This window comes from Coregonus lavaretus, assembly GCF_964263955.1.
Source record: "Coregonus lavaretus genome assembly, chromosome: 15".
NCBI classification, from domain to species: Eukaryota; Metazoa; Chordata; class Actinopteri; order Salmoniformes; family Salmonidae; genus Coregonus; species Coregonus lavaretus.
In genome coordinates, this window is record NC_140002.1 from 14,786,932 (window position 1) to 14,800,600 (window position 13,669).

The 13,669-nt window shown below is 40.9% G+C and overlaps 1 protein-coding gene across 1 annotated transcript in view; it reads left to right on the plus strand.

Moving 5' to 3' along the window:
- Positions 1-8,694: 8,694 nt before the first annotated feature.
- The window catches only part of LOC311142950 (HMG box transcription factor BBX-like), a 50,419-nt gene continuing 45,444 nt past the window's right edge, over positions 8,695-13,669 (plus strand). The window contains exons 1-2 of the mRNA XM_084178716.1: positions 8,695-8,996; positions 10,333-10,414. The gene's annotated coding sequence lies outside the window, so the exon portion shown is untranslated. The remainder of the gene's footprint in view (positions 8,997-10,332; positions 10,415-13,669) is intronic.

Consider the following 13,669-nt stretch of genomic DNA (forward strand, 5'->3'; position numbering starts at 1 on the left):
CAGAGTAACATCTGACAAAAATATCTTAAAACACTGAAGCACCAAACTTTGTGAAGAACAATACTTGTGTCATTCTCAAAACTTTTGACCACGATTGTACATATGAGATGAGTAATGCAAGATACAGTGGGGAAAAAAAGTATTTAGTCAGCCACCAATTGTGCAAGTTCTCCCACTTAAAAAGATGAGAGAGGCCTGTAATTTTCATCATAGGTACACGTCAACTATGACAGACAAATTGAGAGAAAAAAATCCAGAAAATCACATTGTAGGATTTTTTATGAATTTATTTGCAAATTATGGTGGAAAATAAGTATTTGGTCACCTACAAACAAGCATGATTTCTGGCTCTCACAGACCTGTAACTTCTTCTTTAAGAGGCTCCTCTGTCCTCCACTCGTTACCTGTATTAATGGCACCTGTTTGAACTTGTTATCAGTATAAAAGACACCTGTCCACAACCTCAAACAGTCACACTCCAAACTTCACTATGGCAAAGATGAAAGAGCTGTCAAAGGACACCAGAAACAAAATTGTAGACCTGCACCAGGCTGGGAAGACTGAATCTGCAATAGGTAAGCAGCTTCGTTTGAAGAAATCAACTGTGGGAGCAATTATTAGGAAATGGAAGACATACAAGACCACTGATAATCTCCCTCGATTTGGGGCTCCACGCAAGATCTCCCCCCGTGGGGTCAAAATGATCACAAGAACGGTGAGCAAAAATCCCAGAACCACACGGGGGGACCAAGTGAATGACCTGCAGAGAGCTGGGACCAAAGTAACAAAGCCTACCATCAGTAACACACTACGCCGCCAGGGACTCAAATCCTGCAGTGCCAGACGTGTCCCCCTGCTTAAGCCAGTACATGTCCAGGCCCGTCTGAAGTTTGCTAGAGTGCATTTGGATGATCCAGAAGAGGATTGGGAGAATGTCATATGGTCAGATGAAACCAAAATATAACTTTTTGGTAAAAACTCAACTCGTCGTGTTTGGAGGACAAAGAATGCTGAGTTGCATCCAAAGAACACCATACCTACTGTGAAGCATGGGGGTGGAAACATCATGTTTTGAGGCTGTTTTTCTGCAAAGGGACCAGGACGACTGATCCGTGTAAAGGAAAGAATGAATGGGGCCATGTATCGTGAGATTTTGAGTGAAAACCTCCTTCCATCAGCAAGGGCATTGAAGATGAAACGTGGCTGGGTCTGGGCCAAAATACCAGCAACAGTGTGTGAAAACCTTGTGAACACTTACAGAAAACATTTGACCTGTGTCATTGCCAACAAAGGGTATATAACAAAGTATTGAGAAACTTTTGTTATTGACCACATACTTATTTTCCACCATAATTTGCAAATAAATTCATTAAAAATCCTACAATATCCCTCTGCTGTTTCCTGAAGTCCACGATCATGTCCTCTGTTTTGTTGACATTGAGTGAGAGGTGATTTTCCTGGCACCACACTCCCAGAGCCCTCACCTCCTCCCTGTAGGCTGTCTCGTCATTGTTGGTAATGAAGCCTACTACTGTTGTGTCGTCTGCAAACTTGATGATTGACCACGCAGTCATGGGTGAACAGGGAGTACAGGAGGGGGCTGAGCACGCACCCTTGTGGGGCCCCAGTGTTGAGGATCAGCAAAGTGGAGATGTTGTTTCCTACCTTCACCAGGACCCACTTGCACAGGGCGGGGTTCAGACCCAGGGCCTCAAGCTTAATGATGAGCTTGGAAGGTACTATGGTGTTGAATGCTGAGCTATAGTCAATGAACAGCATTCTTACATAGGTATTCCTCTTGTCCAGATGGGATAGGGCAGTGTGCAGTGTGATGGCGATTGCATCGTCTGTGGACCTATTGGGGCGGTAAGCAAATTGAAGTGGGTCTAGGGTGACAGGTAAGGTAGAGGTGATATGATCCTTGACTAGTCTCTCAAAGCACTTCATGATGACAGAGGTGAGTGCTACGGGGCGGTAGTCATTTAGTTCAGTTACCTTTGCTTTCTTGGGTACAGGAACAATGGTGGCCATCTTGAAGCATGTGGGGAGAGCAGACTGGGATAGGGAGAGATTGAATATGTCCGTAAACACACCAGCCAGCTGGTCTGCGCATGCTCTGAGGACGCGGCTAGGGATGCCGTCTGGGCCGTCAGCTTTGCTTAAATGTCTTACTCACGTCGGAGAAGGAGAGCCCACAGTCCTTGGTAGTGGGCCGCATCGGTGGCACTGTGTTATCCTCAAAGTGGGCGAAGAAGGTGTTTAGCTTGTCTGGAAGCGAGACGTCGGCGATGTGGCTGGTTTTCCTTTTGTAGTCCGTGATTGTCTGTAGACCCTTCCACATACGTCTCGTGTCTGAGCCGTTGAATTGTGACTCCACTTTGTCTCTATACTGATGTTTTACCAGTTTAATTGCCTTGCGAAGTGAGTAGCTACACTGTTTGTATTCTTCCATATTCCCAGTCACCTTGCCATGGTTAAATGCATTGGTTCGCACTTTCAGTTTTGCGCGAATGCTGCCATCTATCCACGGTTTCTGGTTAGGGTAGGTATAGTCACAGTGGGCACAACATCTCCTATACACTTCCTGATAAACTCAGTCACCATTTCAGTGTATTCGTCTAAATTATTTTTGCAAGCTACCCAGAACATATCCCTCTCCGCGTGATCAAAACAATCTTGAAGCGTGGATTCCAATTGGTCAGACCAGCGTTGAATAGTCCTTAGTACGGGTACTTCCTGTTTGAGTTAATGTGAATGTGAATGTCCTTGAGTGTGAATGTCCTTGAGTGGCCCAGCCAGAGCCCGGACTTGAACCCGATCTAACGTCTCTGGAGAGACCTGAAAAGAACTGTGCAGCAACGCTCCCTATCCAACCTGACAGAGCTTGAGAGTATCTGCAGAGAAGAATGGGAGAAACTCCCCAAATACAGGTGTGCCAAGCTTGTAGCGTCATACCCAAGGAGACTCGAGGCTGTAATCTCAAGGATGATCAATGGAAACAGGATGCAACTGAGCTAAATTTTGAGTCTCATAGTCTCATGTTTATTTTTTTTTATAAATTTGAAAGATTTTCCCAAAAACTTTTTTTCTTCGTCATTATGGGGTATTGTGTGTAGATTGATGGGGGGGGGGGGAACGGACAATTTAATCCATTTTAGAATAAGGCTGTAACGTAACAAAATGTGGAAAAAGTCAAGGGGTCTGAATACTTTCCGAATACAATGTACATGGTTTACAATGCAAGAATATAGAGGAATACCATAAGAATAATTATTTTAAACACAAAAACTGTTAGAATAAGGCTGTAACGTAACAAAATGTGGAAAAAGTCAAGGGGTCTGAATACTTTCCGAATACAATGTACATGGTTAACAATGCAAGAATATAGAGGACTACCATAAGAATAATTATTTTAAACACAAAAACTGTAACCACATATGTGTGCGTTACACAGAGCAAGGGCAACAGCTACTTCTACGTCTCAAAGCGTGTGATGTCACCCATGGACGCTAGCTCTTCCACATCGGCTACACAAAGACTTTAATTCAAGAGATGTAGACCAGTCCAGACTACAACACATTAAAACATAGAAATATATATAGTAGGCTATACAGTGGCTTGCGAAAGTATTCACCCCCCTTGAAATTTTTCCTATTTTGTTGCCTTACAACCTGGAATTAAAATGGCTTTTTTGGGGGTTTGTATCATTTGATTTACACAACATGCCTACCACTTTGAAGATGCAAAATATGTTTTATTGTGAAACAAACAAGAAATAAGACAAAAAAAACAGAAAACTTGAGTGTGCATAACTATTCACCCCCCCAAAGTCAATACTTTGTAGAGCCACCTTTTGCAGGAATTACAGCTGCAAGTCTCTTGGGGTATGTCTCTATAAGCTTGGCACATCTAGCCACTGGGATTTTTGCCCATTCTTCAAGTCAAAACTGCTCCAGCTCCTTCAAGTTGGATGGGTTCCGCTGGTGTACAGCAATCTTTAAGTCATATCACAGATTCTCAATTGGATTGAGGTCTGGGCTTTGACTAGGCCATTCCAAGACATTTAAATGTTTCCTCTTAAACCACTCAAGTGTTGCTTTAGCAGTATGCTTAGGGTCATTGTCCTGCTGGAAGGTGAACCTCCGTCCCAGTCTCAAATCTCTGGAAGACTGAAACAGGTTTCCCTCAAGAATTTCCCTGTATTTAGCGCCATCCATCATTCCTTCAATTCTGAACAGTTTCCCAGTCCCTGCCGATGAAAAACATCACCATAGCATGATGCTGCCACCACCATGCTTCACTGTGGGGATGGTGTTCTCAGGGTGATGAGAGGTGTTGGGTTTGCGCCAGACATAACGTTTTCCTTGATGGCCAAAAAGCTCAATTTTAGTCCCACGTGGCTTTTGTAGAACCCCAAACGTGTTTGCTTATTTATTTATTTAAGCAATGGCTTTTTTCTGGCCACTCTTCCGTAAAGCCCAGCTCTGTGGAATGTACGGCTTAAAGTGGTCCTATGGACAGATTCTCCAATCTCCGCTGTGGAGCTTTGCAGCTCCTTCAGGGTTATCTTTGGTCTCTTTGTTGCCTCTCTGATTAATGCCCTCCTTGCCGGGTCCATGAGTTTTGGTGGGCGGCCCTCTCTTGGCAGGTTTCTTGTGGTGCCATATTCTTTCCATTTTTTAATAATGGATTTAATGGTGCTCCGTGGGATGTTCAAAGTTTCTGATATTTTTTTTTAACCCAACCTTGATCTGTACTTCTCCACAACTTTGTCCCTGACCTGTTTGGAGAGCTCCTTGGTCTTCATGGTGCCGCTTGCTTGGTGGTGCCCCTTGCTTAGTGGTGTTGCAGACTCTGGGGCCTTTCAGAACAGGTGTATATATACTGAGATCATGTGACACTTCGATTGCACAGACGTGGACTTTATTTAACTAATTATGTGACTTCTGAAGGTAATTAGTTGCACCAGATCTTATTTAGGGGCTTCATAGCAAAGGGGGTGAATACATACGCACACACCACTTTTCCGTTTTTTTTTTTTTTTTTTTAACAAGTAATTTTTTTCATTTCATTTCACCAATTTGGACTATTTTGTGTATGTCCATTACATGAAATCCAAATAAAAATCCATTTAAATTACAGGTTGTAACGCAACAAAATAAGAAAAACGCCAAGGGGGATGAATACTTTTGCAATGCACAGTATGGCTGTGTGTGAAAGTTAATGCAGCCCTTGTATTCTGATCATGGAATTCCGAACGCATCAGTATGTCTACACCTGGATTATAAAATGTTTTATGTGCCTGTAAGCATTCTGGAAACCGTGGCAAAGGGAAGATTACGGAAACCATGGCAAAGGGAATATTATGATGACACAATAACTTATTGCAGTAGCTAACTACTGTAACTAACTGGCTAACTACTGTAGCTAGCCAGCAAGGTTGCTAGCAAAGCTAAATGCAATGGATTAGCATAACCATCTACATTATTTTAACCAAACACATTTTTTGTTCTTGAAAAATTAGCTGGCTATCATTTATGAGGCCATGGAAACACTTTCATCACGCTAGGACGTGTCTTTAAACTCATGGAAAGGTGCCTCTCGCTCCCAAAACACAGGTTTTTGCTTTTGGTAGCCAATATTTTGGTAGTTACTAAGTCATTTAAAGGTGAACTCAGATGACTCAGCACACGTAACTGTCATGGGTAGATAGGGTCTATGAATCTCAGTGACCGTGTGGTTAGTGTCTGCCCTGAGATTGGAAGGTTGGGGGTTCAATCCCCAGTCCAGAAATACCAATGACTTCCTCTCTGCTTGGCTACTGCCAGAGATTTTTTGTCAAGAAATTATGGATTGAGACAATGGTTTTTCAATTCTAGTCATCCGTTAACAGATTATGGAGAATGGAGATAATTGTCCATTGGCATTTGTGTGTATGCAACTCATCTGAAAATAGTTTACTAGAGTTCAACTTTTGACAGACAATGATGAATACGTATCTGTTTTCATGAGTCTCTGTATGGCCACAGACTAATGCCCTGCGACAAACTAGCATCCTGTCTAGGGTGTGTAATTGTACATCAAGCTGTCTCATACTACAGATACAGGAGATCCTGCCCTATGGGCCATTCTGGCTTGGACAAGGCTTAGTTAGGCCATACAAATGTAATTACATTTTTATTTTCTTTATCTGAAAAGGTTTTACTGGAAAATGTCACGATTGTAGCAAAAATAATGTCCTCAAGTTTCCAGTAAAGAGATACAGAACTTCCTCTCGGATTATGGCTGAACTATGCCTCTTTTAGCCTCCCGAGAGGCTAACATCTCTTGATTAGGTCACTAGGTGTTGAACTAAGGTTGCTATAGTATTTAAACAAAAGTGTATACTATATTATTGTTTATTTGCTCGCTCGCCTCACTTTTCAAAAAATGAAATCTGTTAAACATTTAATAAAATGTGTATGGCCCTACTTACTTCATTGCCAAAATCAAATAAAATGTTATTTGTCACATGAACCGAATACAATGGGTATAAACTTTACCGTGAAATGCTTGCTTACGAGCCATTCCAAACAATGCAGAGTTTAAAAAAAAATAGTAACAAGAGGAATAAAATACTAAAGAATTAAACTATATACAGGGAGTACCAGTACCAGATCAATGTGCAGAGGTACGAGGTATTTGAGGTAGATATGTACATAAAGGCAAGGTAAAGTGACTAGGCATCAGGATAGATAATAAGAGTAAGAATACAGAACAGTAGCAGCATCATATGATGAGTGTGAAAGTGTGTGTGCCTGTGTCTGTGTTGTGTTGGTATGCATGTGTGTTATGTGTGTGTGCATATGTAGTGTATGTGAATGTGTGTGGGTTTTCTGTGAGTGTCAGTGTAGTGTGTGTGAGTGAGTGAGTGAGTGGGTATATACAGTACAGTAAGTATTTGCCCCTTTATGATTTTCTCTATTTTTGCATATTTTGGACACTGAATGTTATCAGATCTTCAATCAAACCTAATATTAGATAAAGGGAACCTGAGTGAACAAATAACACAACATATTGATACTTATTTCATTTATATAACAAAGTTATGCAACACCCAATGGCCCTGTGTGAAAAAGTTATTGCCCCCTTACACTCAATAACTGGTTTTGTATTTGTATTTGTATTGGTGGTGGCTGCATCACATTATGGATATGCTTGTCATCAGCATGGACTAGGGAGTTTATGTTGGATAAAAATAAACAGAATAGAGCCAAGCAAAGGCAAAATCCTAGAGGAAAACCTGGTTCAGTATACTTTCCAACAGACACTGTGAGACAAATTCACCTTTCAGCAGGACAATAACTTAAAACACAAGGCCAAATATACAATGGAGTTGCTTAACAAGACAAAATGGAATGTTCCTGAGTGACCTAGTTACAGTTTTGACTTAAATCGGCTTGAAAATCAAGACTTGAAAATGTCTGTCTAGCAATGATCAACAACCAAATTGACAGAGCTTGAAGACTTTTTAAAAGAATAATGTGAAAATATTGTACAATCCAGGTGTGTAAAGCTCTCAGAGACTAAGCCAGAAAGTCTCACAGCTGTAATCGTTGCCAAAGGTCATTCTAACATGTATTGGCTCAGGGGTTGAATACTTATCTAATCAAGATATATTAGTATTTTATTTTTCATTACTTTTTTACAAATTATATAATTTTTCATCCACTTTGACATTACAGAGTATTTTGTGTAGATCATTGACCAAAAAATGACAATTATATCAATTTTAATACCCAAAATGTGGAAAAAGTAAAGGGGTGTGAATACTTTCTGAAAGAACTGTATGGGGAAAACATGGCTGAAAAGGTAACTTTGACTTTTTTCATTAAATGAATGATTGTAATTAAACATGTGACTTGAAGGGCTTATACCATGAAACATAATAGCTGCCTGTAGTGCCAATTTGTACGTGCCATTATTCATGGTTATACTGTATACATTTAATTTACAATCTGATTACATCTGCATTTAAAAAGTATGGCCTTCTGTGCATTTTCATCGCTCTGCCCTACCTGGTTATGCAGTGTAACTGTACATGTCATGAACATTATGAAGACGTTATATTAATTTTGCTGTCTCAGAACAATACACAGCTGTAATGGTTGATTCCGGCTGTCGCTCAAACTATCGTCCAATCACGACCAGCCGTACATGATAAGGATATTTTCACTCTGCATGTACGGTACTGTATGTAGCAAAAACTGTTCTGATCAGTGAAGCACACTAAGAGAGGGTGAATGAGGTGGACAACGGCTCAGTTGTAGCACCACCATTTACTTACTTACCTTTCTTTACATTCTGGGTGGCCTGTTGCGGGTGAGTGCTGGCATACTTTTACTGTTCCACTTTATTTTCCAAACACTCCGATCCCTCACAGTAACGCAACATCCAGGAAGCTAATATTAAGTAGTCACACACGACTGAGACACAGGCATGGCTTTCTGCTTAAACAGTCATCAGTTTTTCTCTCTAGTCACATTTTCAGTGACCTGTTTCAAAAACGTCGCAAGAACAAAGTGTGTTTAAAATATGCGCTGTAATGCCAAAATCTGAATGGTTGATGATGACATGGCTAGGCCAGTCAGTGCTGGCTATGAATGTCATAGCCCACTGCACAAAGCTTCGCAAGACATAGCCCTAGAACACTTTGCGAACGTGGGAGGGTAGATTAGACAAGATGATACATTTGTTCGAGGAAAACGAAAGTACTGCGACCTAATGTAAATGATCATTTATCTTATTTCGATAGAATTCCAGAATTGTCATTATTAGTTTGGTGATTTCGGATCGTAGTGTTGCGCCTCGCGCTGACTGTAGCGTTCATCCGGTGAAGTGTGTTCCTAGTTGTGTTATTGTACAGCCAGTGCCGAACTGTTATGCTGTGTCAATAAGTTTTAAGAAGGACGCTGCTGGGGATGAGAGGGCCCTTGCATTCGAGCTGGGTATCAGAGGTATGTTTTAATATGTATATGCCGTCATGACAGAGAACTTGTTTGTATTTTATCCCTTATAAAAATCCCGGTGTCGTTTCCCCCAAAATCACTCAGTCATCCAGTGTGAGATCTGTGCCGTTTATCACTGCTCTGGAAGTGGTCAGCGTGGTGCTTTTTAGTTTTTCGTGAATTATTGTATGACTACAAGGGGCTTTCATTTATAAACGTGTTGTTATAATCGTGAATTCCATCCATCAAAGGCGTTTGGTGTACATTTTAAGTCACTGCTCTGTAAAAAAACGACTACGCAAAAGCCTGAGACAACATGTACGACATGGCTAAGCGGGAGCACTTCCCCCATGAAATGCACGGCTACATTGTTACTAAGCGAAGGATGGCAGCGTTCGAATGCGTGAAAACCATCAAATGAGTGAAGTTTGCTTACAATGCCATGGCTCGTGGGCTTTTGGACGCATTGCATGTTTTGCATAATGACATGTTCAGCGGGCGGACTGGAGCAATTCGCGTTTGAGAGCTAGCAAGCTAAAGCTACTTTTATTCTTAGTAACTGGTAGGAAATGGAGACCATGCACATCAAACGGGTTGGCGCAAATTTCTGGACTGAAAATCCTTAGTTTAAGTAATGGATGGTGCCAATTTGTCCATGTGGAATATCTTTTTCAATGAATGCATACGAGTTTGGCAGGAGTGATATTTTCATTTTCACCAAAGCAAGATGGACTCTCATTCGCTTGTCTATCATGTCAGACCCTAGAACGACATTTTGCACGAATATGCACATTGGAGCTTAATATTAAAAACGTTGGGCAAGCTCAACAAAATATTATTAATAAATTAGTATAAACTGATGTTGTTCCTCATGGAATGTTTACCGTGAATACACTTTATTGATTCCGTGACAGCCTAATCGGGTTTGCAGGCAGCACCGGTTTTACCTGAAAACAATCGCTGCAATACTGTAGGATATCATCTTGACTGAACTGTATCTACCTGATATTGCGTATTTTATTGTGTACTGAATGTTCATTGCTCCGTAGTTGTCTACGTTCCTGGGTTGCTGCAAGTGCCTATATGTCCGATGGGCTGCACGAATTTAGAATCGACACTGGTTCATCAACAACAAATAATGTTCCACAATAGTTTGAAGCTTTATCACATATCGAAGACTTGACTATACACACGTTTTAAGTTATTTTCACAGTGATGATTAATAAGCATGTTTACTATGCCTGCTGAAGAATACAACCAGAACAATAGCCTCTGGTTGTTTGGTGCATTAACCAAGCATTGCAAATGAATCGATTGACTGAGAGCAATGTCTTGTATTTTATAGGTCATCATCATCGCATGACAAAGCCTGACAGACAGATTCATCTTCATCTTTCAGATACAGCATTTCCATAGTCTGTGCCTAAGTAAGTATGCCTGCAATCCATCCCATATTTTCCAAGTCAAGGATTATTCTCCTTTGTTGACCTGTTTTTGTTAATGGCCCATTGTATCCACTCATTGATATGCCATGAAGCCTCATGTTATTATATCCTCAAATTAACAAGCTTAGCTCTCATGATACATACATTACATAATTGATTGCCATACCCGATTTGATAGCAACTAGCAAAAGCACAATAACCATTTCTATGGTTGTATGTAGATATTTGTATCAGTGACAGTGAGATATAGCCTTTTAATTAAGATGATTAGGCTACGTTTCAAAATGAGTTAATGACTTTATTTGAGTGATAACTACAATCTTGTAGTTGCATAACCTGTGCACACTAGCTAGCTGCTTCACCAACGGTGAAACTGTGACTCGGTGTCAGGTGTGTATGCACGCTATGCATGCCTTCCCCATAGCACAACCCTCATAGAGATGTCACATTTACACCTGCAAGTAGAGACAAATGTCAATTACAGTAGTAATGAGGGATAATATTGCACATGAAGACAATTTTGGCTGTCTGACTTAATAGTGCTCTATAAATCATTGTTGTTAAAGGCAAATATGATTTGTTTGTTTATTTTATCACCTCGTTACACCATTCGCATCACAGTTCATGATATCTGAGAAATTAATCAAGGAAATGAATCAAGGTGCTATCAAAGTCCTGAGGGGTATACTACGATGCTAGCTAGATCTATTCAGGATTTTCTAAAGCTAGCCAGCTTTAGTTAGCTTCACATTCCAACTCAGGCTTCATCCATTTTAGGGAGGTGAATATTGATCCTGTACCTGGCGCTAACTCAAGCCAGGTTTGTAACTGTGTGCATGTCACACGTGGATAGCCCAAAGAGTCGAACACCGAACGATTCATTGAGTCAATGCTGAAACAGCAATCCTTTTAATTTTTTGTCAAAATCAATGTGAAAGAAAAGTTATATTGCAATTTCAGACTATGGTGGGAAATAGGTTATTAGAAGTGCTGTCTTTTTCATTACTAGTATTGTTAGACGTTTTTGGTGTGATTGTCAATAAACAAACACCCTTTTTTTTCCACTCCTATCGATAAAATAATTTGATTAAGTCATACGAAAGTTTTACTGCACGTGAAGTTTCAAATGTATCCTGTCATTACTAAATGTATAGTGTGATAGGTATTTGAACATTACTATGTTTAACACAATAACATTTTATTAATAAAATATAAAGGCAGTGAGAAAATACAGTATTAAAAAAAAGGAGTTGCCTGGTAACTCCAGTGCATTTGGAAAGTATTCAGACCACTTCACCTTTTCCACATTTTGTTACGTTACAGCCTTATTCTAAAATTGATAAGTATTTTTTTCTTCATCAGTCTACACACAATACCCCATAACGGCAAAGCGAAAACAGGTTTTTAGAAATTTGTGCAAATGTATTAAAAACATTAATACCTTATTTACAGAAGTATTCAGACCCTTTGCAAAGATTCGAAATTGAGCTCAGGTGCATCCTGTTTCCATTGATCATCCTTGAGATGTTTCTACAACTTGATTGGAGTCCACCTGTGGTAAATTCAATTGATTGGACATGATTTGGAAAGGCACACACCTGTCTATATAAGGTCCCACAGTTGACAGTGCATGTCAGAGCAGAAACCAAGCGATGAGGTTGAAGGAATTGTCCGTAGAGCTCCGAGACAGGATTGTGTCGAGGCACAGATCTGGGGAAGGGTACCAAAAAATTTCTGCAGCATTGAAGGTCCCCAAGAACACAGTGGCCTCCATCATTCTTAAATTGAAGAAGTTTGGAACCACCAAGACTTTTACTAGAGCTGGCCGCCCGGCCAAACAGCAATCGGGGGAGAAGGGCTTTGGTCAGGGAGGTGACCAAGAATCCGATGGTCACTCTGACAGAGCTCCAGATTTCCTCTGTGGAGATGGGAGAACCTTCCAGAAGGACAACCATCTCTGCAGCACTCCACCAATCAGGCCTTTATGGTAGAGTGGCCAGACGGAAGCCACTCCTCAGTAAAAGGCACATGACAGCGCGCTTGGAGTTTGCAAAAGGCACCTAAAGGACTCTCAGACCATGAGAAACAAGATTCTCTGGTCTGATGAAACCAATATTGAACTCTTTGGCCTGAATGCCAAGCATCACATCTGGAGGAAACCGGGCACCATCCCTACGGTGAAGCATGGTGATGGCAGCATCATGCTGTGGGGATGTTTTTCAGCGGCAGGGACTGGGAGACTAGTCAGGATTTGAAGGAAAGATTAACTGAGAAATGTACTGAGAGATCCTTGATTAAAGACCTGCTCCAGAGCGCTCAGGACTTCAGACTGGGGCGAAGGTTCACCTTCCAACAGGGCAACGACCCTAAGCACACAGCTAAGACAACGCAGGAGTGGCTTCGGGAAAAGTCTCTGAATGTCCTTGAGTGGCCCAGCCAGAGCCCGGACTTGAACCCGATCGAACATCTCTGGAGAGACCTGAAAATAGCTGTGCAGCGACGCTCCCCATCCAACCTGACAGAGCTTGAGAGGATCTGCAGAGAAGAATGGGAGAAACTCCCCAAATACAGGTGTGCCAAGTTTGTAGCGTCATACTCAAGAAGACTCGAGGCTGTAATCGCTGCCAAAGGTGCTTCGACAAGGTACAGAGTAAAGGGTCTGAATACTTATGTAAATATAATATTTCTGTGGGTTTTTTTCCAATACATTTGCAAAATTGTTAAAAAAAAAACAGTTTTTGCTTTGTCGTTATGGGGTATTGTTTGTAGATTTAATCCATTTTAGAATAAGGCTTTAACATCAAATGTGGAAAAAGTCAAGGTGTCTGAATACATTCCGAATGCAATGTATCTTTCAAATCTTGGAATTTTCTCAAACATTATTGTCCATGATATTGTCAATGGTACGGATTCCACATTTGGACAATTGGGGGGATGCAAAGGCATTATTGTGAAATATTGGGAGTATTGACATGCCATTTTGATTCCCAGTTACATTGTTTTTCAATTCTGTGCCAAATAGAAATTGTGTGAGCAATAATAGGACCAAAGCGTAGTTTACATTGTTTAAGGAATATAGTGAAGACCTAGTCTTGCTAACACCAGCCTCTCTACGTCCTTGACTTGAGAGTCTGGAATGGCTGCTTTGATGTGTTGCACGAAGTGACGATAATAACGGGGCTGTGCCCTCAGACTTCAAGGCGGCACCCTACGTGGGTTGAATATCCCCATTTCGAA